This window comes from Lissotriton vulgaris, chromosome 8 (genome assembly GCF_964263255.1).
Source record: "Lissotriton vulgaris chromosome 8, aLisVul1.2, whole genome shotgun sequence".
NCBI lineage: Eukaryota > Metazoa > Chordata > Amphibia > Caudata > Salamandridae > Lissotriton > Lissotriton vulgaris.
In genome coordinates, this window is record NC_141696.1 from 1,265,992,890 (window position 1) to 1,266,014,539 (window position 21,650).

Below are 21,650 nucleotides of genomic sequence, written 5' to 3' on the forward strand. Positions count from 1 at the left end.
GCACTCAAACTTCCCATCCACTTGGTGATTTTGGACCACAGAGAGAGATTGAAAAAAGACAGTAGAGACTATAAGGACAAAATATGAGATCAAGGGATTCCAAATTCACAGCATGAAAAGGGATTTGAGAGAGACGCTGGAGCACAGATGGAATAGAAGGGATGAGAAACCACAGAAGTGGCTCCAGCGCATCTCACCAAACACAGAATAGGATGCATTTTACGTATTTATTTTCTGCTTGACCTCGGGGCACTTAATAAGAAGAAATACTTTCTCCCCGAAGGGTAGGCTAAACAGAGAATGAACACTTGGAAAATACAGTATAAAAGGCTTATCAGCAATTTGCATTTTTCCAATATCCATAATGGTGCAAGCTGTGCTTCCTGCATTGTGTTACCTTGAACCAGTCATTTGATTGTGGAGTTATTTAGATGTTATGAGCTGCAGAACTTTGTATATACTGCAACATATCTTAAATGATCACTTCCAACGTGAGCCATTGGAATGTAGTCGCTGCAGGTATTACGTGAGCACTCTTGATGCGTCTTGTACACTGCGGCCCTTTTAGTGAGGTACCTTCGTCAACAACCACCAAAATCATGCAACATGTGATACTAACCTGGCTCTTAGTGCAGTGTTAGGTGGTCATATAAACATTTATTTTTGATATAAACCCCAAAAATCTGTCCCCACATTTTAGGCGTGTGATGTCATAGTACAAAATGGCCGCCGCAAGGCCCAGTAAATTATCATAAATGTAATAATATTAGTCTTCTAGCACATAATTGTAATGCTTTTTTAGCCAAGGATTTAAAAAATGTTGAAATGTAATTGACTCATAGTACACTATGATAAGTATGTAGATATATTGTAGATATACAGGGAGTTCCACATAACATACTCACCCTCCTTAACTTTTAAACGGGTAAAGATAGAAATTTCAAACAAAAATCATGTTCATCAAAAAATGTCTAGTTTATATTGTTACTATTTTAGGGGCACTTGGGCACTTTATACAGGGTGTTCCAAAAGTATTTTACTACCTTTTAAATGACACCCTGCGTATTTTTGCTATATTTTTTGTTATTCTGTAAAAAATTATTTTGTAATATTTCAACATTAAAACATGTTTTTATAAAAAAAAATTGAAGATGCAAATAATAGTATTAGGATATCACTCATGATTAAGTTGGATGCAATATTCATAAGATTTTCACAAATACCACAGACATAAGGATTTCAGTTAACATGCGAAAACACTCGTGTAAGTTCCTTAACATAGTTTACAAATTGAGTGTTGCAAGAGACGTTGTCTTCATGGTGTATGCAGTTATTTTCGTTTTCACTTGTTATGCATTTCTTCATTGAATTGTCCCAGTAAGTTGGCAATTAGAGGTCAAGACACCATCCATTTCATCAATGCACTAGGATTACAAAGAATACTAACAATCCCACCATCTGATTTTATAGCCTTGTTACATTGCTCGTGCATCTGATCTTGAGAGATGCAGGAATAAGGTCTACCACTCTTTAAAGCAACAAAATATCCAATTCAAAATTCTTCATAAACATCTGGAGTTTTTGTTTTCAGCTTGACACGTGTTTTAATGAGCACTGGCATAGCGGAGTGGTTCATAGCAAACATCCAAGGACAAACCATTTGCAGGGTTATAATAAACTTCTCAGAATTTGCTGATCGAATGGTATCAAGAAATTGGAATAGCAGTAATGTGAGTTGAAGTGTAATAATCCTATATTTTAAATGAACAGACTCCGCAACTCTTTGTGTAATCCATTCTTTCACAAATATTTGTCCATCAGTGGGGGGCGCTAGAGAGCGCACATGCAGAATGGCCGCACTAATGTGAGGCTCCTGCCGTCTGGAACAAATATCCTGCATTTATCCTGTCAAATGGATTGAAAACCTGCTGAGTCATGGAAGCGTCCGCACTGGATTTGCCAGGGGCAGCATACCTAGAGGCCCTTCACCACGGTAGGAGATTGAGCGCGGCGTTTGAAAAGAAGGCAGCTCCTACACTCAACGCATTGATTGGACAGTGAGAAGCCTGAATAACGCCGGAGTGGAGCTGGCGCTGGGACGCTTAGCGGCGGGAAAGCGAGACCCTGCTGCTGAGACTGTTGAGAGCGCTGCAGGGGTTAAGGGACCCGCAAATGGGATAAGCGCACTTTGAATTACTTGCGTGACGGGAGCGGGAAGATTGTGTGCAAATGAGCCTCTAATGCAGCGCTTGAGTACGTCGTACCCCCGAGAACCTTAAGAGGCTTTGTGGTGGCAGGCTATGCAGAATAGCGCGAGTGAGTGCAACTCCTGAATTGATCGTAGAGGTGACCTGGAGAAGAATACAGGGGCAGTATTCACCACCGATGCACTGCACGTCACGCTGCAGACGGCAAGTGAAACTGAGAATCTTTCCAAGGCGCCATTTTGAGAGGAAGACAGATAGACCTCCATCTTGGAGACGACTGCCTGAGCGAAGCCCTTGGTGGGAGCTGCTGTGAATGCCTTGGGGGGAGTGTAACAATACTATGGACAATAATTGAAGACATGGCCTGTTAAAACTGCAAGGCTAGGGCAGAGAATCAGGACTTCCATCCCCACCCGGCCCCGTGACAGTGGGTGATCAGGGAACATAGAAGCCACAAAGAGGAGAAGGCTCCCACAGGTAGCGGGACCTCTGCCCGGGAAACCGCGACAGAATACCTTGGGAGTGGAGGGCATGATACTGCATCCAAGGGCCTGAGAATTCTATCTCTGTGTGGCGGAGATATACTATACTGCGCTACCCCTGCTTTTACTAGCTCGATTAGTACCACCCGCAGGCGGAAAGAGGGATATAAGGCTAAAGCAAGATTTCAAGTGTTCGGTGCATCTCGTTAGCGGGGACATGGGGAAGCCTGACACTAGACAGCCCAAGCTCAACTTTGAAACAGCGAGGAGAGTGAACAGGCCTGCACAGTATAACTGGACTCTGAAAATAGAGATGAGACCAGCGGGGGGAGCTACCCCACAGGCTGCGGATATGCACAGTATCTTGCAGGAGGTACGGCACGGATTTGCTACAGTGGTGGATAAAGTAGACAATGTCATCGCAAATGGTTGCAATAGCGCATAAACTGGATGCACATGAGGAACGTATTAAAGAAACAGAGAGGCGCATATCTGATAGTGAAGATGTCACCTCCAGTCATGCGACACAGCGCACTCGTATGGATAAACTTTTGAAAATAATAGCAGCCAAGAATAAGGACTTAAAAGCTCGCAGCAGACGCAATAACATTCGCCTGATTGGAATTCCAGAATCGACAAACACTGGCAGGATGGAAGAGTATGTCGAAAAGCTGCTGCTAGCGACCATTGGGGCGGAATCCTTTTCCACGCAGTTCATAGTGGAACGGGCACATAGGTCTCTTGGGCCACGCCCAATACCCGGTAATCCTCCACGTCCCATCATCGCAAGATTGCTGAATTATCGAGATCAGGACGTAGCCCTTCGAGCAGCGAGACAGCAGCAGTCCTTATCCTTTGACGGTATCACATTCTCCATATACCCGGATTTTACACCCATTGTACTGGAGGAGAGGCGCAAGTTCATCAACGTCAAGCAGAAACTGTGAGCGGCACAAACAGATTATGCACTGTTGTACCCGGCGCGCCTTAGGGTTACCCATCAGGGGAAGCAGCTATTTTTCACTAATCAGCAGCAGGTGGAGGATTTCCTTTGGACAGTGAAGTGCACGAATCGGAATGGTAGAGACCCGGGGGCTTCCCTACAATCCTGCTCTACAGGAGCTGAGGAAGATTCGCAATGAGGCTGTGGCGGCAGCACCAATCTGGTATACAGAGTGGCCTCCAGTAGAGTGCTGTGTAATAATGACCTCAGCAGCAGGAACTATGTGAGACATTATATGCTGACCATTTTACCTAGTAGCAACGAGTTCCAGACCGCACTCCTCCACCCCTAAGAGCCCGGATATCACAGCAGCAGAGGGGTTTGGGGGTGAGGAAGTATGTGTTGCTGACTAGAAATGCCCCACAATGAGTATTACCCAGTGGTTGACCACAGCACACTGCTTGCAAGGAGAAATTTTGACTCTGGCAAGATTGGGTTGCTTCAGTGGGTGGGGAGGGCGTGGATTGGGTTGTTGGTTGTGTAAGGATCTTAGACTTCGGGAACTGCCCACATGGGCGCAGAAGGGAGTTGGAAGGAATCATTGTGCAGCATCAAATGAACATTGCACCGAGTGTTTATGTTGCTGTTCCAAACTTGGGTCGTTTTGTATGGGAAACATTCAGTATACCGTTAGAATTAGAGGACCATGGGGAAGATAGACTTAGGTGCCCTAAATGTCATTTTGTGGAATGTTAGAGGCGTGGGCGACCCTAGAAAGAGAAGACATATACTATCATACTTGGATAGGCATAATGTGCACATAGCCATGTTACAGGAGACTCACTTCGCACACCAAAAGCCAAATGCCTTCGCCAGTAAGTGGGCGGACCATAGAATATTTTCCTCTTATTCCACATACGCACGGGGTTCTGCAATTTTAATAAGAAAGCGGGTGCTATTTCACTTGGTGGGAGCGTCATGGGACTTGCAGGGCAGATACTGTCTCGCATGGGGAGGGCTGGTATCAAAATCAGTTACACTGGCCTGCTGCTATGGGCCGAATACGGACGAACCAGGGTTTTTTACCTCACTATGGGCCAAAATATTCGAAGTAGGCTCTACTCACTTCATTTGGCGGGGAGACTTCAATGTTACATATAATCCACGGCTGGACAGGTCCCATGCTGCACCACACCACACCACACCACTACACTAGGGCGCAGGTAGTGGTGCAGGACACCATTTCTGCCTATCAGTTGATAGATGCTTGGAGATATGCCCACCCACATGCCCAGGAGGGTACGCATTTTACAGCACAGGCACAGTCATGGGCAAGATTAGATTACTATTTGGTGTCTCGAGGGGTGGCTCCGGCGATAGCAAAAGTACAACATCTAGCTAGAACCTACTCTGATCAAGCCCCAGTGTTGCTAACACTCTCTTCCTCCAACTTTAACACACCGCGGAGCCCTTGGCGACTTTATGCCCCTATACTACTTGACGCTGTATTTCAGGAGGAGCTGCAGGAGAAGATACAGGATTTTTTTGTGTGTAATGAAAACTCTGTGAATAATGTTGAAATCATATGGGAGGCATTTAAGGTCACGATTTGTGGGATCTGCGTTTCGAAAGGAGCAGGAGTTCTTAAGGATATACAAAATACCTTGGGGAAATTAGAGACAGACCTTAAAGAACTGGAAGCGGAGCTTGCAGTGAGCCCAACTGGCTCAACACAGACTGTATTTAGAGATAAGCTTACAGAGTATGTGTATGAAGCGCAGAGGGAAGCGCGTATTTGTGGTAAATACTGGGTGGCCAGAAATTACAGTGAAGGAGATAGGCTCGGAAAGGTACTTGCGCAAAGGGTGAAGCAACCCCGCTGCTCTAATTATGTTGTAGAAGTTGAGGACCTAGAGGGCGAAACTTGCCAAGACACGGCCAACGTACTTAATTCCTTTTTGACCCATTACAAAAAACTCTATACTACGAACAGACTGGCTGAACTAGATCTAGACGGCTTTCTGGATGACGTGACATTGGGCTGGCTTAGTGATGTGCAGAGAGCCTTTCTACGTGTGCCATTTGAATTAGACGAAGTAAGGGAAGCAATAATGAGTATGCAATCTGGGAAAGCCACAAGAACAGATGGAATTCCGGTCGAATTTTACAAAACATACATAGACTAGGTCGCCCCTATCCTTAGGGAAGTGTATGAGGAATCGTTGGAAGTTGGTCACCTACCTGCTACTATGAGGGAGGCTCTTATAATAACACTATTGAAGCCGGCGAAATCGCCTGAACATTGCGACTCCTATAGGCCGCTCTCCCAACTTAACTGTGATGCCAAGATACTGGCAAAATTGATTGCGACCCGGCTGAGCTTGCTGATGGATAACCTGATTCTCTGCCCAATCCGGCTTTGTGCCCGGGAGGGCTACCTCACACAACCCGAGGATGCTCTTTGCCGTTTTGAATAACGTCTCGCCGGACCTCCCTTTGGCTGCAATATTTTTAGACGCCACAAAAGCATTTGATTCCATAGAGTGGGATTATATTTTTGGTGTGATGCTACGTATGGACTTCCCACCTCTATTCCTCTCATGGATCAGATTACTGTATTGCTTGCTAGTAGCCAAGGTCCTTGTGAATGGACACACATCACAAGCATTTAGCATCACAAGGGGTACCCGGCATGGGTGCCCTCTTTCCCCGTTATTTTTTGCTATTGCAGTGGAGCCACTTGCGGCAAAATTGCGACAACACCACAATGACAAGGCTTTACGATGTAACCAGCGCCAAATACTTAAATACGTGGATAGGGTTGACAGTGGCAGTGTCTACCCGTTCTACTCGAGGACAGTCAGCCTGTACCAGGTCAGGTACATAGGAACGAGGTATTAACTGTCTGCAACCAGGAAAATTAAGGTTTTAAATATATTTTAATTGCGTCGTTTGGTTGATCTGAAAACCATCCGCTTGACCTGCAAATTGAATAAGATTCTGTGCGCATGCTATGTAGTGTATTGGGGGTGATTTTAAATACTTTCCTGCACTCTGCAGTCAGTGCTCGATGTTGTAGCCTGCCCGCCCCGGTCCGACTCGGCAATTATTGCCGTAGAGCGGAGGGCGGACAGGTAAGAGCCTGACAAACTTCCTCACTTCCGCTAGTGGATCAGGTAGCGGTCTAGCCTCCCACAAGGAGGGGCTATTTAGGCAGCGAGGAGCTGCGCGCTGTCCGTGGATAGGGTTGACAGTGGCAGTGTCTACCCGTTCTACTCGAGGACAGTCAGCCTGTACCAGGTCAGGTACATAGGAACGAGGTATTAACTGTCTGCAACCAGGAAAATTAAGGTTTTAAATATATTTTAATTGCGTCGTTTGGTTGATCTGAAAACCATCCGCTTGACCTGCACATTGAATAAGATTCTGTGCGCATGCTATGTAGTGTATTGGGGGTGATTTTAAATACTTTCCTGCACTCTGCAGTCAGTGCTCGATGTTGTAGCCTGCCCGCCCCGGTCCGACTCGGCAATTATTGCCGTAGAGCAGAGGGCGGACAGGTAAGAGCCTGACAAACTTCCTCACTTCCGCTAGTGGATCAGGTAGCGGTCTAGCCTCCCACAAGGAGGGGCTATTTAGCCCTCTCGTCGCCCTGAGCGCGCAGCGGTCGCGCGCAGGGGAGTGCCTGAGGACGCGCCTGAGACAAGCCAGAGAGAAGCCCGTCTGTGCCCGTCCGTGCCTGGACGTGGCTAGGGGCGGGACACCATGGCTGTTTCATCAATCTCTACGAGGATTCCTGATGTCGCCCGCATTACATATCCATCTAAGGTACTACGGGATTTATGTCCCAGTATGCCCTATACATGTGCCGTTACCCTCCCTTCGAAATTAGAAGGCTCTTTTACTTGCCCTATTTGTTCTATACATTTCAGCTCTGAGTTAGTGGCCAAGAGCCCCTTGCGAGTGTCACCCGCAATGTCTTGTCTAATATCTAATACCGGCCCAGTAAAGATTACCAAGGATCCCAATCCCATAGGAAGCAAACATTTGTTAGGCAATGTACTTTCACTATCAAAGCATGCTTCTCAGGTGTGGGACCTGATATCTACAGAGAAGCCTGATCTCTGTTTTCTAACGGAGACCTGGCTCAAGCCTCATTCTGCCCCAGCTGTTACTTTGGGCATCCCGATGGGCTATAAGATCTCTAGACTGGACCGCCCATATAAAATAGGTGGAGGAATAGCAATTGTATATAGGGAGGATCTAACTGTTACAACATTGGAGGAAATTAGCACTCCCCTGATGGAATTAATGATTTTTAAACTTAGCTCTACCTCCGGGGAGAACAGAAGGGGTGCGATTTTATATCGACCCCCTGGCTCGAGTGTGGATTTTTCGATCACACTTATGGAGGTCCTGGCTCCATTCATCTTAAACAATCAGATTTTCCTATTAGTTGGGGATTTCAACTTCCACAGTGAACTGGAGACCTGCATGGAGGCCAGAACACTTCTCACTGATATGGAACATTTAGGTCTGAAAAAAATGAATCAGGGACCTACACATGAGGCAGGCCATACGTTGGATTTGGTGTTCTCCAACTCATTTTTAAATATGTGCCCATCCCCCATTCAAGCAGAATGGACTGATCATTATATTTTAAAATTTTATACTAAGCCCATGTGTAAATCAAGTGTACCGACTGCCTTGCCGACCAAAAGAAGACCATGGCACAAACTTACACAGGACACCTTTCGAGAGGCCTATCAAGCCCCTATAATTAATGAGCATGAGGGAATAATGCCAACTGAGCTCTATCGCTTTACAAATGCCATAAATGAAGCAATTGATGGTACTATACCACTTAAAACGTATAAACCCCGCCAAGCAGCCAGACAAGAAGTCTGGTACTCCGAAGACCTGAGACACATGAAACAAAAGACCAGGAAGCTTGAAAAAGTGTGGAGACATTCTCGGAAGCCGGAGGATAAACAATGCTACCTAACATCCCTTAGATCCTATTATAAGGCAATAAGGATGGCTCGGAAAAGCCACATTGCGATGCAACTTGCAGAGGCTGGGAAGGACTCTAAAGTTCTCTTTCAAATCCTGCAAACTTTTACCAAGCCTGTAGCATGCGAGACGGCGGAGATTGCTTCCCAAGAATTATGTGATAGGATTTCTTCCTTTTTTATGAATAAAATTGACACGATTTATGCTAAGATATTAGCCACTAAATCTATGGAAGTGGCCGATCCTAACAACCTCCCTCATAATATTATTCAGCAGAACACACTGGCCAATCGTTTAAAAAACTTTCCCCCTATTTCTTTGGAAGAAGTCACCTCCCTTATAAAAGTAATTAAGAGCGGTAGTCCGCAGGATACTGTTCCCGCCCGGATCATGCCTATGCTGGCTGATATTCTTGGTCCAGATATACAGAAACTGATCAATCTGTCTTTAAGCACGGGAGAAGTCCCGAGAGATTGGAAACGGGCATTGGTAAGACCGCTAAGGAAAAACACCACCATTCCTTGGACGGATCTTGCCAACCTGCGACCCATTTCTCTCCTCCCCTTTATGGGCAAGATGATGGAGAAGTTCGTTAATGGACATCTGTCCAGATTTGTTGAGGAGACACATGGACTGGATCCCTCTCAGTCGGGCTTCAGGCCGAGACATAGCACCGAGACCACCTTGCTGTCAGTCGCAGACGATCTACGTATGTACCAGGATGGGGGTTATTCCGTCATCCTGGTTCTGCTGGATCTGTCTGCGGCGTTCGACACCGTGTCTCATGACATCATGACCACCAGACTTGTTAACATCGGTCTGGAAGGTGTAGCTCTGGCATGGTTGAGGAGTTTCCTGACCGACCGCACCCAGACTGTCACCTTGGGTGCTTACCGGTCAGAGGAGTTGGGGATCTCAAAGGGGGTGCCACAGGGGTCTTGCTTAAGCCCGACCCTGTTTAATATCTATGTGGCCCCCCTGGCTAACATCATGAGATCCCATGGGTTCATCCCTATGTCATACGCGGATGACACTCAACTCCTCTTCCCGTTTAAACATCTTACGGATACGGTCAGGAACTCTTTTTCCTTGGGGATGAAGGCAGTAGCCCACTGGATGGCATCAAACTTCCTGCAATGCAATGTGGCAAAAACGGAAGTGATGCTGTTCGGTGAGGCAAAGCTCCTATGGTCACCAGACTGGTGGCCGCAAGACCTTGGCCCAGTCCCAGAGCCAAAGCAGGTGGTAAAAAATCTCGGTGTACGACTGGACCAGGAACTCTCTTTAAAACAAAACAGCAATCAAGTAGTGGGTTCATGTTTCCATGTGATCGCTATGCTGAGGAAAGTCTTCCCCTTGCTCCCTGACACAACTAGGAGAAAGTTAGTGCAGGCCCTTATACTGAGTCGACTGGACTACTGCAACGGGCTGCTCCTGTCAGTCAACGAGGGAGTCATCGCGAGATTGCAGGTAGTCCAGAATACGGCGGCCCGTCTTGTCCTAAATCAGCCTCCCCGTACACCATCGAAGCCTCTCCTGAACACCCTACATTGGCTGCCTATCAAACAAAGGGTGAAATACAAGATAGGATGCACTATACATAAAAGTCTCCAGAACAAAGGCCCAGAGTATCTAAACAATAGATTCTCTCTCTATAGGCCCGCTCGATCCTTGAGATCCAGTGAACAAGGTCTCTTACAAGTTCCAAGAGCCAGAAAGACCAGACAAGGTGGAAGAGCTTTGTCCATTGCCGGACCAAGATTGTGGAACAGCCTTCCTCTCTCTTTGAGACTCTGTCAGGAGTATCTCTTATTTAGGAAACAGTTAAAAACCTTTTTATTTCCTAATTAATTACTACCATCTGCCTACCTATTGTTACAAGCTGAAAGGTTTCTCAAAGGCGCGGAGATACTCCTCCGGGAGATGATCCTAGCGCGATATAAACCCGCTAATAATAATAATAATAATATCCCTCTATGCAGACGATATCACTCTTAACGTTCGAGATCCACAGCATAATCTGAACCCGATCCTTAGCGAATTCATAGTGTTTGGCAGCTATCGGGGATCCAAATTAATTGGAGGAAATCGAACCTTTTCCCACCGATGACAGCTACGTTACGTTTCCAGCTGGATTAGCACTAGAAATGGTGTGAGGAAGAATTAAAGTACCTGGGAATACGAATTACCAGAAATAGGGAGGAACTTACGAGGTTGAATTATGGGACGAACATATCTCAGATAGCGGACTGCACCACACGCTGGATAGCGCTGCTCCTCTCCATGGCAGGATGCTCGTCCCTGATAAAAATAGTGGTACTCCCCCAGCTGTTATACCTTTTTTAAACATTCCGTTTTATTCAGGAGCTCCCATTTTTAAGACACTGAAGTCGGAGTTGATACGCCTTGTTTGGTGAGGCAAGCAACCTAGATTGCAATGAAATGGAATGATGCAACCTTACTTACAAGGGGGGTTTGGCATACCAGATTTCGAACTTTACTTCATGAGTGCACAAACCCACTACGCTTGGTTTTTGGTGAAGCAACCACGATATATGCCTCTAGTTGCGGCGGAGCACTGGCTGGCACACCCCACTCCATTAAAGGGTGCATTATATGTACCGATCGGCAAAAGAGATAGGGAGCCCACCGCCCTCACATGCACAATAGCGGCATGGCAGCATATAAGGCGCATGCTGGATATCCCCATGTTATACTCGCCACTGTTACCTCTCACTTACCATCCTGACATGCCATGACAGCTACAGGAAGCTGTGTTTCACAATTTTCAGCAGCAAACTTGCACTCACACCTGGGGGGATTTGTATGATAATGGCCAATTCCGCACTGTCAGAATGTTCAGACGACACCACTCGATGTTTTTTTGTAAATTAGTCTTAGACAGGGATTTTGCTCACTTACTCCTGATTTTCTGGTGGAGCCGCAAGCGTTGGCTCCATTACATCTAATATTGGGAATTGCCACAGCTAAACGACTGGTCTCCCTGATATATACAACAATACACACACACAGAGGGAAATGCCAGCCCTATTGTCACGCACGAGATGGGGTGAGGAACTTGGGTTTGAACTAACTGATGAGCACTGGGAGTTTTGTTGTCTGCAGACTGAGCGTGTGTCGGCCAGCAGCAGGCTCCGCATATTACACTATAAATTTCTGCACAGGTTGTATTATACCCCGGCCAAGATGTGCGAATATGAGCTGAGAGAATCTGATAGGTGTCTTGCTGAGGGTGCTGATTTTCTACACCTGGCGTGGAGTTGCCCTGTGGGGAGAGCATATTGGGATCAAGTGTGTCACGCTTTACAATTAATGATTGATACACCCGTAGAACCCACTCCACTGATGGCCTTGCTGGGATATGTCAAGCCCCTGCGAGCAGAACATCGCAAGTTTACTGCATTGGCGCTCCTAATGGCTAAAAGGAGGGTGGCCTGCAGATGGGGTAGAGGACTGGCACCTAAATTTAAGGAGTGGACTACTGACCTGGTACTTTGCCAGGAAAGCCTTACGACTTGTGCCGAACTGCTACCCGTGTCCTCCAGACCCAGGGATATATGGGCCCCATTGCAGTGCTATTTGATTGCACACCAGAGAGACCTGAATTAAAATGATAAAGCAAAAGTGTATTAGACTGAAGTGGGTGTGAATCAGCAGAGTCTTGTGGAGGGCGACATATGAAGGATAGGATAATATAGATGCCTAAAGCTGCTCTCGGCTGAGTGCCCTGACAGGCACTAACGGACATGTATGTATATAGAAAGTTAGAACTGCTGTGCTGGAACAGATGTAAGACTGTAAAACTGAATTATGTTGTGAAGCGGGGAGCCCAGGCACCTTGAACTGTGTTATGCACTCACTACCATGCTGTAAAGCTGCTGACACTTGTTTAGTAGATGGCAAATAATGTTTCATGATGCAGAGGGACCTGAATTGTATAAGGAATTAAATGTAAGATGCTGAAGTCGCCATTGTACACCTGAAATTAATAAACAGAAGTTTAAAACATATATATATTTGTCCATCAGTAGATACATCATAAGCCTTCTTCAAAAGTATATACAGCAATGCAACATTAACATTGTGTATGTAGTTGGATCGTTTTACACGAGATCCTTTTAGACATTGTCCAACTTTACCCTCATTGGTAACATTGGCTTCAACTAAAATATTCGCCCAGCCACTACCATTAGGCCAATCTCCTGAAACTGTAAGGAATGACATTTCAATGTGTAAAGCTCCCATGATGACTACCTTGTTGTGTTCCCCATACAATTATGATAGTAACCACTGTAATTGTTTACCTGTTGCATAGACTGGCCGATTACATGACACCACAGGAGTCTGATTAGGATTAATTGTCGCCAGTGTACTCTTTAGAATATTAAAGCAGTTGTGTATCATAGAAGGAGAACTTATTGTTATCCAGTATTTGGGGTGTCTTTCATAGATTCACATGCCTGAATCATTCCCTGTCGTCGAGACGGGAGCCTCCGGTACATAAAAAAGTAATGTCCTATAGACATACATAGAGAAAATAGGCCTAAGGGCCTCCCCTTAGTAGCCTCTCTTTGTCCTTATGTAAAAAGGACCAAACTCTCACAGTCAGCCAATCAGCTCCGACCTCCCTCTAGAACCTTCCTGGGAGGAGCCTCAGTCCCTCAGATTTTCTACCGCCCGTTGTGCTAGGGAGTCTCCAGCCTGAGCTCTCCTCAGGATTCCTCAAAATCATCTAACTTTCTTTGAAAGTGATTCTTCAATCTCAACTCTTCAAGGATTACTTCACTACACTGTTTTGCAGTAAGTGTTTTCTTTCCACAACTTTCTTCCAGGTCTGAATCACAGAAGAAAGCCCTTTTCAGGGCCTGCTCTTCATGTGGGAAGAAAAGGATCCATGTGGATGACAAGCATGACCTGTGCTTATATTGCCTTTACCCGGACCACGTCTCGGACAAATGGAGAATATGTAGGGCTTTCCCTAAAAAGACCGTGAGGGACAGGGAAGGTCGCCTTCTCATTTGGCTCGACAGGCTTAAAGACAGACACACTCTGGAATCATCTGAAGGCAGTGTTTCCAAGTCCTCAGAAGTCTCTAAAAAGAGGCCCAGGGTAACTTCCCCTGGCCCCTCAGACACTCCTCCTAAGAAGGCACACAAGAAGTCTTCAGAGGCAAGATCCACGACATCTTCAGTGTCTGTTCAGGAAGATCAAACTTTTAAAAAGCCTGCTCCGTCATCTACCAGACATGCCCAGAGGACTACTTCAGTCACTACCACTGTGTCGACGACATCAGCGTCGTCGCCTTCAGCGTCGACGTCGACGACTACATCCTCGTCATCAGGTAGACCTGTCTCCTCTGTTATTCTACTGACATCGTCGTCGATGACGAAGACCTTGTCGACGACGAGGACTACACCGACGACGACGTCGTCGTTGACGAGCCCATCATCGTCGAAACCACCGTCGACGATGAAGACGTCGACGACGAAGACACCGTCGACGAAGACACCGTCGACGAAGACGTCGACGACGGGCTCGCCGTCGACGAGTGCACCGATGACGACAACGTCGAAGTCGACCAAGGTACCATCGACCACCCCACCGTCGACGAGGACACAGTCGATGAAAGACTCGTCGTCGACGACGAAGACACCGTCGACGGACGACTCGTCGTCGAAGATGGCACTGTCTGAACCATGGAAAAAATCCAGACTTGTGGAGGTGTCGGCCCTCGCGCTACCGCCGTCGACGACACCCTCGACGACGACAGGATCAAATGCTACGTCTGGCAAGACTACCAAGCTGCAAATTACCCCGGAAACAACGTCTCCTAGCAAAGTGGAAACGCAGCCACCTCAGGAAATCTTCCAAAGTGAAGAATCTGAAGAGGATGACCACCTGGGTCCAGCTACTTCTATCTCGGACCTTAATGTCAAATGCCAAAGCACTGATGAGGAACAGGAGGAGTTCACTTATCAGGAACACTCCGTCCACACTAGTGTCCGCACGGAGGTCACCCCCATGATATGCCTACTGACGACTCTCGTCAATGACCTCCGGTACCTTGTACAAGATTACAAGCAACGCTTCCCGGATGCGGACAGTGGGAATCAGACACCTATGGTACATACACCAGCGTCCGCCCCAAAACAGTCTCAACCTCTCCCTCAAACCCACCGTGACAAGGTCCAACCTCAGGTGGTGGACTCCTCAGACGAAGATGAGGATGAGGAGGAATTGGAGGAAGGAGAGGTCCAGGAGGTCCACTCGGACCAGGATGAGGAGGATGAGTATGTGGCGTCATCCCCAGCTTCACCACAACCACGCCAAGCGGACTCACCGCCTGTGGACATTGGCGGCTTCCACAAACTTGTGGAAAGGGCGGCGAAGAGATTCCATATGGTCGTGGAATCAACTGAAACGGAATGCTTCCTGCACGATTTCAAAGAGCAGCCGCAAAAGTCGACTAAATCTATTTCAATTATAGAGTTCTTGTGGGAGCAAGGCAAGAAATTAATGCTGACACCCGCTTCTGTACCCGCGGTTGTTCCACGCCTGGACAAGAAATACAAAGCCCCACTTACAGCGGCGGCTTGCCTCAACGGACACCCCAAACCTGATTCGGTGGTTACGCAGGCGGCCCAGAAGAATTCCCGCAACCCTTCCTCCCCGCTGTCCGCTCCTCCAGACAAAGAAGGCAGGAAGCTTGACACGATCGGGAAAAGATTCACGACATCGGCCATGACCATCAAGGTGGCCAACTCCATTGCTTTGTTGGGACGTTACAATCGCCAACTTTTGGAAGACATAGCCCCTTACGTAAAGGAACTGCCTGATGCAGTCCAGGGTGAAGTCAAGGCTCTCCTTGTGGAAGGTCAAACTTCAGCTGCGGAAATAATTGACTGTGCTATTGACGCAGCCATGACGGGCTTCCGTCAGCTTGCTGGAGCTGCTGTTCTGCGCCGTCAAGGGTGGCTGAAAGCGACGTCGTTCCGCCAGGAGGTGCAAGCGAAGGTGCTGGACATGCCCTTCGACGGCCAGCATCTTTTTGGGGACAAAATCGATGAGTCACTGCAGACCATAAAGAAGGACACCGATACTGCCAGGGCACTAGGCACTTTGCAGTCGCGAAACCAGTCCTTTCGAGGCAACCGATCCAGAGGTCAGTCCTCTTATCGAGGTTCCTATCAGAACAGGTCCTCGTATTCCTACAATAACAAGAACCAATACCAGCACAAGCAACAACAAGGTCGTCAATCTTCATACGGAAGATCTAACTTCAGAGGCAAGAATCCCAAGAGGGGCACTGGCGGCCGCCAGTGACCGATTACTCCAGCCAGTCCTACCACCCTCTCCATCCTTTCAAATTGGAGGAAAGTTGACCCATTTCCTCACCAATTGGCAACACATCACCACGGACCGGTGGGTTCTCCAGATGATACAATTCGGCCATTCTCTCGAATTCACCACCATCCCTCCCAATACACCTCCCCAAAGACGGGCGCACAAACACCTACGCCTGCTTCTCCAGGAACTTTCTGTCATGCTACAGAAAGGAGCAATCGAACGAGTTCCAGCATCCTTAAAGGGGAAGGGGTTTTATTCCCACTTCTTTCTTGTACGACAGAAGGAGAACAAGTGGAGGCCCATTCTAGACCTCCGGGCGCTCAACGCTTTCCTGCGGAGCCAATCGTTCAGGATGGTGACGATCCAAGAAATCCTGGGCACTCTGGAAAAAGGAGATTTCATGACGTCCTTGGATCTCCAGGATGCCTACTACCACATCCCCATCCTCAAGCGCCACAGAAAATTCCTGAGGTTCGAGGTTGCAGGCCGACATTATCAGTTCAAAGTCCTGCCGTTTGGCCTCAAATCCGCGCCGCGGATTTTCACAAAGTGCCTTGCACCGGTGGCGGCCTTTCTGCGTCAGCTGGGTCACCAAGTCTTCCCCTACCTAGACGACTGGCTGGTGAAAGCACCCTCACCGGAAGGCGCGGCCAAATCCTCCAGCGTCTGCACCAATCTTTTTCAGAAGCTGGGATTGACCCTCAATCTCAAAAAGTCCTGCATTATCCCTACGACAAAAATTACCTTCCTCGGGGCTACCCTGGACACGGAGTGCACAAGAGCCTTCCCCTCGAAGGAAATGACGGACAAGATATTGTCCCTAGCCACGGCTGTGGCAACAAAGACACACTTCGAAGTCCGGACTTACACATCCCTCCTGGGAATGATGTCTTCCTGTATACTTCTCATCCCTCACTGCAGACTCAGGATGCGCCCGTTGCAGGAAGCTCTCACGAGCCAATGGACTCAAAGTACTGGCTCTTTCGAGGACATTGTACGGATAACACTAAAAATAACCAGAGGTCTAGAATGGTGGAGGCGTCGCAAAAATCTAACCAGAGGATTGCCGTTTCTCCTTCCGGCGACACCTCTGGTGATCACCACGGACGCCTCCCTGGAAGGATGGGGCGCTGTTCTCCAAGACCTTCGGATCAGCGGCAAGTGGTACGCACAGGAAAAGCTGCTCCATATAAACCTCTTGGAGCTGAGGGCTGTCTATCTTGCTCTACAGGCCTTCCTACCACGCATCCAGAACTCCCCAGTGCTCGTCAAAACAGACAACACCATGACGATGCACTATCTCAACAAACAGGGGGGAACGCGTTCGCTCTCTCTATCACGCGAATCGCAGAAAATCTGGAACTGGCTGGTGATACACGGAATCCAGCTCAAAGCGGACTATGTACCCGGAAAAGACAATACCATCGCGGACGCCCTGAGCAGACAAAGATCCCTCTCCCACGAGTGGGAACTGAGCGACAACGCTCTGGCTCACATCTTCTCTCAATGGGGAGTCCCAAGAATCGACCTGTTTGCCACCAAGGCGAACGCCAAATGCCCAAACTACGCAAGCTGGCATCCCCAACAAGGGTCACTGGGAAATGCTTTTTCCATCGGTTGGTTCAGCGTGTTTGCGTACGCTTTTCCTCCGTTTCCGATTATCCCAAGGCTCCTCAGGAAGATGAAGGCGGAGCCCTGTACCCTGATCCTGATTGCCCCGTTCTGGCCGAGGCAACACTGGTTCTCGGATCTGCTTCGACTTTCCATCAGGTCACCGATTCGTCTGAGGCAGCACCCGAACCTCATAACGATGTCCAACGGACAGGTACAGCACCCGAACCTCCAATCGCTCAAGTTATCGGCCTGGCTCCTGAGCACAGAGAGTTCTGTGACCTAAACATCCCACAGGACTGCAGGGATGTCCTAGCAAAAGCGAGAGCAGACAGTACAAACAAAACCTACTCTCTCAAGTGGAAAAGGTTCTGCATTTGGTGTTCAGGCCAGGGCCTGCGACCACTCGCTGTCACCCCTGAACAGATATTACCATACCTCCTACATTTGGCACAGTCAGGACTGGCACATGCATCCATTAAGGTTCACCTGGCAGCTATCTCTAGGTTCACCAGAACTTTCACAGGACCTTCTCTGTGGTCAAGTAGGCTAGTCAAGCAATTCCTGAAGGGGCTCTACAGATCCTTTCCAAGGCCTCGGAAAGTCCCTCCGACATGGCAACTGAATCTGGTACTCAACCAACTCATGAGACATCCGTTTGAACCCATTCATCGAGCATCTATCAAATACATCTCCTGGAAAACGGCACTCTTGCTCGCCTTAACATCGGCCAGGAGAGTGAGCGAGCTACAAGCTTTGTCCATTCAGGAACCATATCTGCAGTTCAGACAGGACAGGGTGGTGCTGAGACCGAACCCTAAATTCATACCAAAGGTGCCTTCGGACTTTCATCTCAATGAACCAATTGTCCTTAGGTCCTTCTTTGCGAACCCTTCCACAGCAGCAGAAAGAGCACTACATTCGTTGGATCTCAAGAGATGCCTAAAGTTCTACCTGGATAAAACTAAGGCTCTCAGGAAGTCTTCACAACTGTTCGTGGCATACAGCAGACCAAGAATGGGCCTGCGTCTTACGAAGCAAAGCATCTCGAGATGGATCTCCTCGGCGATTGCATTCTGCCACGACAAGGCCGGACGTACTTTGACTGATCATGTTACTGCTCATTCCACCAGGGCGATGTCCACGTCAGCAGCGCTGTTCGCTGGGGTGCCAATCTTGGACATATGCAGAGCGGCGACCTAGAAGTCACCGCACACTTTCTCCAGACACTACTGCCTGGATATCGAACTTCAGAAGGATGCGGCAGTGGGCCAGGCGGTGCTTCGCCATCTCTTTCAGTGAGGTGAGCCTTCCTACATCCCGCCATCCAGGTATGCACATTCTTTGCTCTTGTGATGTTCCAGCTATGCTGTCCCCATGTTATATGATGATATATGCATTGTCTAACATGTCTGCAGAGCGACTTTACATCACGCATGTGCATATCTGATTGCTAGCTACTCTGATTCAGGCATGTGAATCTATGAAAGACACCCCAAATACTGGATAAGAAATGCGTTACTTACCTGTAACAGCAGTTATCCAGTATTGGTGTCTTTCATAGATTCACATGCAACCCTCCCGCCTCCCCTGGAAGGACTCACATCCCTCTCTGACAATATTACGCCAACCTAGCTGGGTGCGTACGAAAATCTGAGGGACTGAGGCTCCTCCCAGGAAGGTTCTAGAGGGAGGTCGGAGCTGATTGGCTGACTGTGAGAGTTTGGTCCTTTTTACATAAGGACAAAGAGAGGCTACTAAGGGGAGGCCCTTAGGCCTATTTTCTCTATGTATGTCTATAGGACATTACTTTTTTATGTACCGGAGGCTCCCGTCTCGACGACGGGGAATGATTCAGGCATGTGAATCTATGAAAGACACCAATAATGGTTAACTGCTGTTACAGGTAAGTAACGCATTTCACTCATTTGGTAAAGGTAGCAATACACTATGGCTTTTTGTGACAGAACCACTTCTGTTGGAGTGGAAAGCAGGCCAACTGGTGTGGCTTATTTATATATTTATTTATTTATTTTATTTCATGTCATTTCATTTCTAAAGCGCACTATCACCTAGAAGGCATCCTGGCGCTAGCAGACTCATAACAGAGGGAGGTCAAGACTGATGACAATCTAGAACTTCGGGAATAGCCATGTTTTTAAACTCCTCCTAAATAGGAGGAGGTCAGAGGTTTGTCTAAGCTCAGCCGGAAGTGCATTCCACAGTTGCGCTGCAGCCACACCAAATGATCTTCCTCCTGCTTTGGCTTTCTTAAACCTTGGTATCCTCACCAATCTAGCCGAGGAGGATCGAAGGTTACAGACCGGCGCATGACACGCGAACTTCCTTTGCAAAAGAGCAGGGCACGAACCATGGAGGGCTTTAAAGACCAAGCAGAGAGGCTTGAACTGGACTCTCTGTCTCAACGGGAGCCAGTGCAGCTGAGTCAGAGCCCGAGAGGAGGATGACCTTGTGGGCCACCCCGGGGCTAGTTTTGCCGCCGTAGACTGAATTCTTTGGAACCTATCCATAAGGTAGTTCGGGGACTCCCAACAGCAGAGAATTGCAGTAGTCTAACCTACTGAGCACGGTGCAATGCACCACCTCCACTCAGACAGAGGACGGCAGCAGAGGAAGGATTTTCCTGAGCAATCTAATAATGGCCAGGCAACCAGCCACTATCTTTGAAACCTGCGCCTCCAGGGTGAGATTGCTGTTAAACATGATGCCCAGGTTCCGAACCGCCCTCATTGGCTGCACCGATGGAGAGAAATCAGCAGGCCAGAAGTTGCAGGGTGGAACAGACTGAACCCTGGCCCTTGGGCAGTATAGCACCTCTGTTTTACCTGCATTAAATTGCAGGGAATTAGCCTTCAGCCAACCCGCCGTATCTCGCAGGCAGTTGTGAAATACTTCCAAAGAAGTTGAGTGATCTCCCTCCTAGGAGAGAATCAACTGTGTGTCATCAGCATAATTAACGATCTCAATGTTATATTGTTTGATGACCGCAATCAAGGGCTTCATATTGATGTTGAATAAAATCGGACTAACTGCCGAGCCTTGAGGAACGCCATGCGAGATGGTGGAAAAGGCAGATTGGTAAGGAGGGAGGGACACAGCTTGTTTTCTGTCCTGAAGAAAGGACTGAAACCACCCAAGGGCACTGCCTGCAACCCTCACCTCTCTCAGCCTGTCCAGCAGGATCCCATGGTTCACCGTGTCGAAGGCGGCAGACAGGTCAAGCAGGATAAAAACACCTGCCTGACCCCTGTCTGCCCGCCAACGAAGCTCATCCAACACGGTCACCAAGGCCGTCTCAGTTCCATGAGCTGGCTGAAAGCCAAACTGGACTTCCTCCAGGAGTTTATGCTGTTCTAGGTACCTAGAGAGAGTGCCCGCCACCACCCACTCCACAATTTTAGCTGGGTAGGGTAGAAGCGAAATGGGCCTGAAGTTCTTAAAGCACTCAGGATCGAGGGAGGGCTTTTTCAACAATGGGGTCACCACCGCTTGTTTCCACTGAGGTGGGACCACTCCTGTGGAAAGAGACTGGTTACAGACTAGCCGGAGCGTAGAAAAAAGCTCAGCCTCAAACTCTTTCCAAATGTTTAATGGGATCGGATCAAGCGGAGACCCAGACGTAGTACCAAGGGTCACTCTACTGAACTAGTCTGCAGTCAGCTGCGCAAACTCCGAAAGGGACTTATCTCCCTCCTGTTCAGGGACGGCCCCCAGATCCACAACGACCTGCTCCAAAGGACTGCCACAACCAGCCAACACTGAGGGATCGGCTCCGATCTGTTGCTGCTCTACCCCCAGGTCATCAATAATTGTTTTAATTTTGTCCTGAAAGAACCTAGCCAGGTTCTCAAACAGTTTCTGGGAGGGAGGAAACTCATTCTTGGTGCAGTCCGGACTAATGAGACTATTCAAGATATTAAAAATACTTCGAGAGCTATTCGGGGCGTCAAGAATCACCTTGGAAAAATATGCTGCCTTGACCCTATGGATTTCCTTCTTGTAATC

General features: G+C 48.0%; 1 protein-coding gene across 2 annotated transcripts in view; it reads left to right on the plus strand.

The window, feature by feature from the left end:
- Positions 1-21,650, plus strand: part of MTMR6 (myotubularin related protein 6) — a 439,692-nt gene that overhangs the window by 357,738 nt on the left and 60,304 nt on the right. The window lies entirely within an intron of this gene.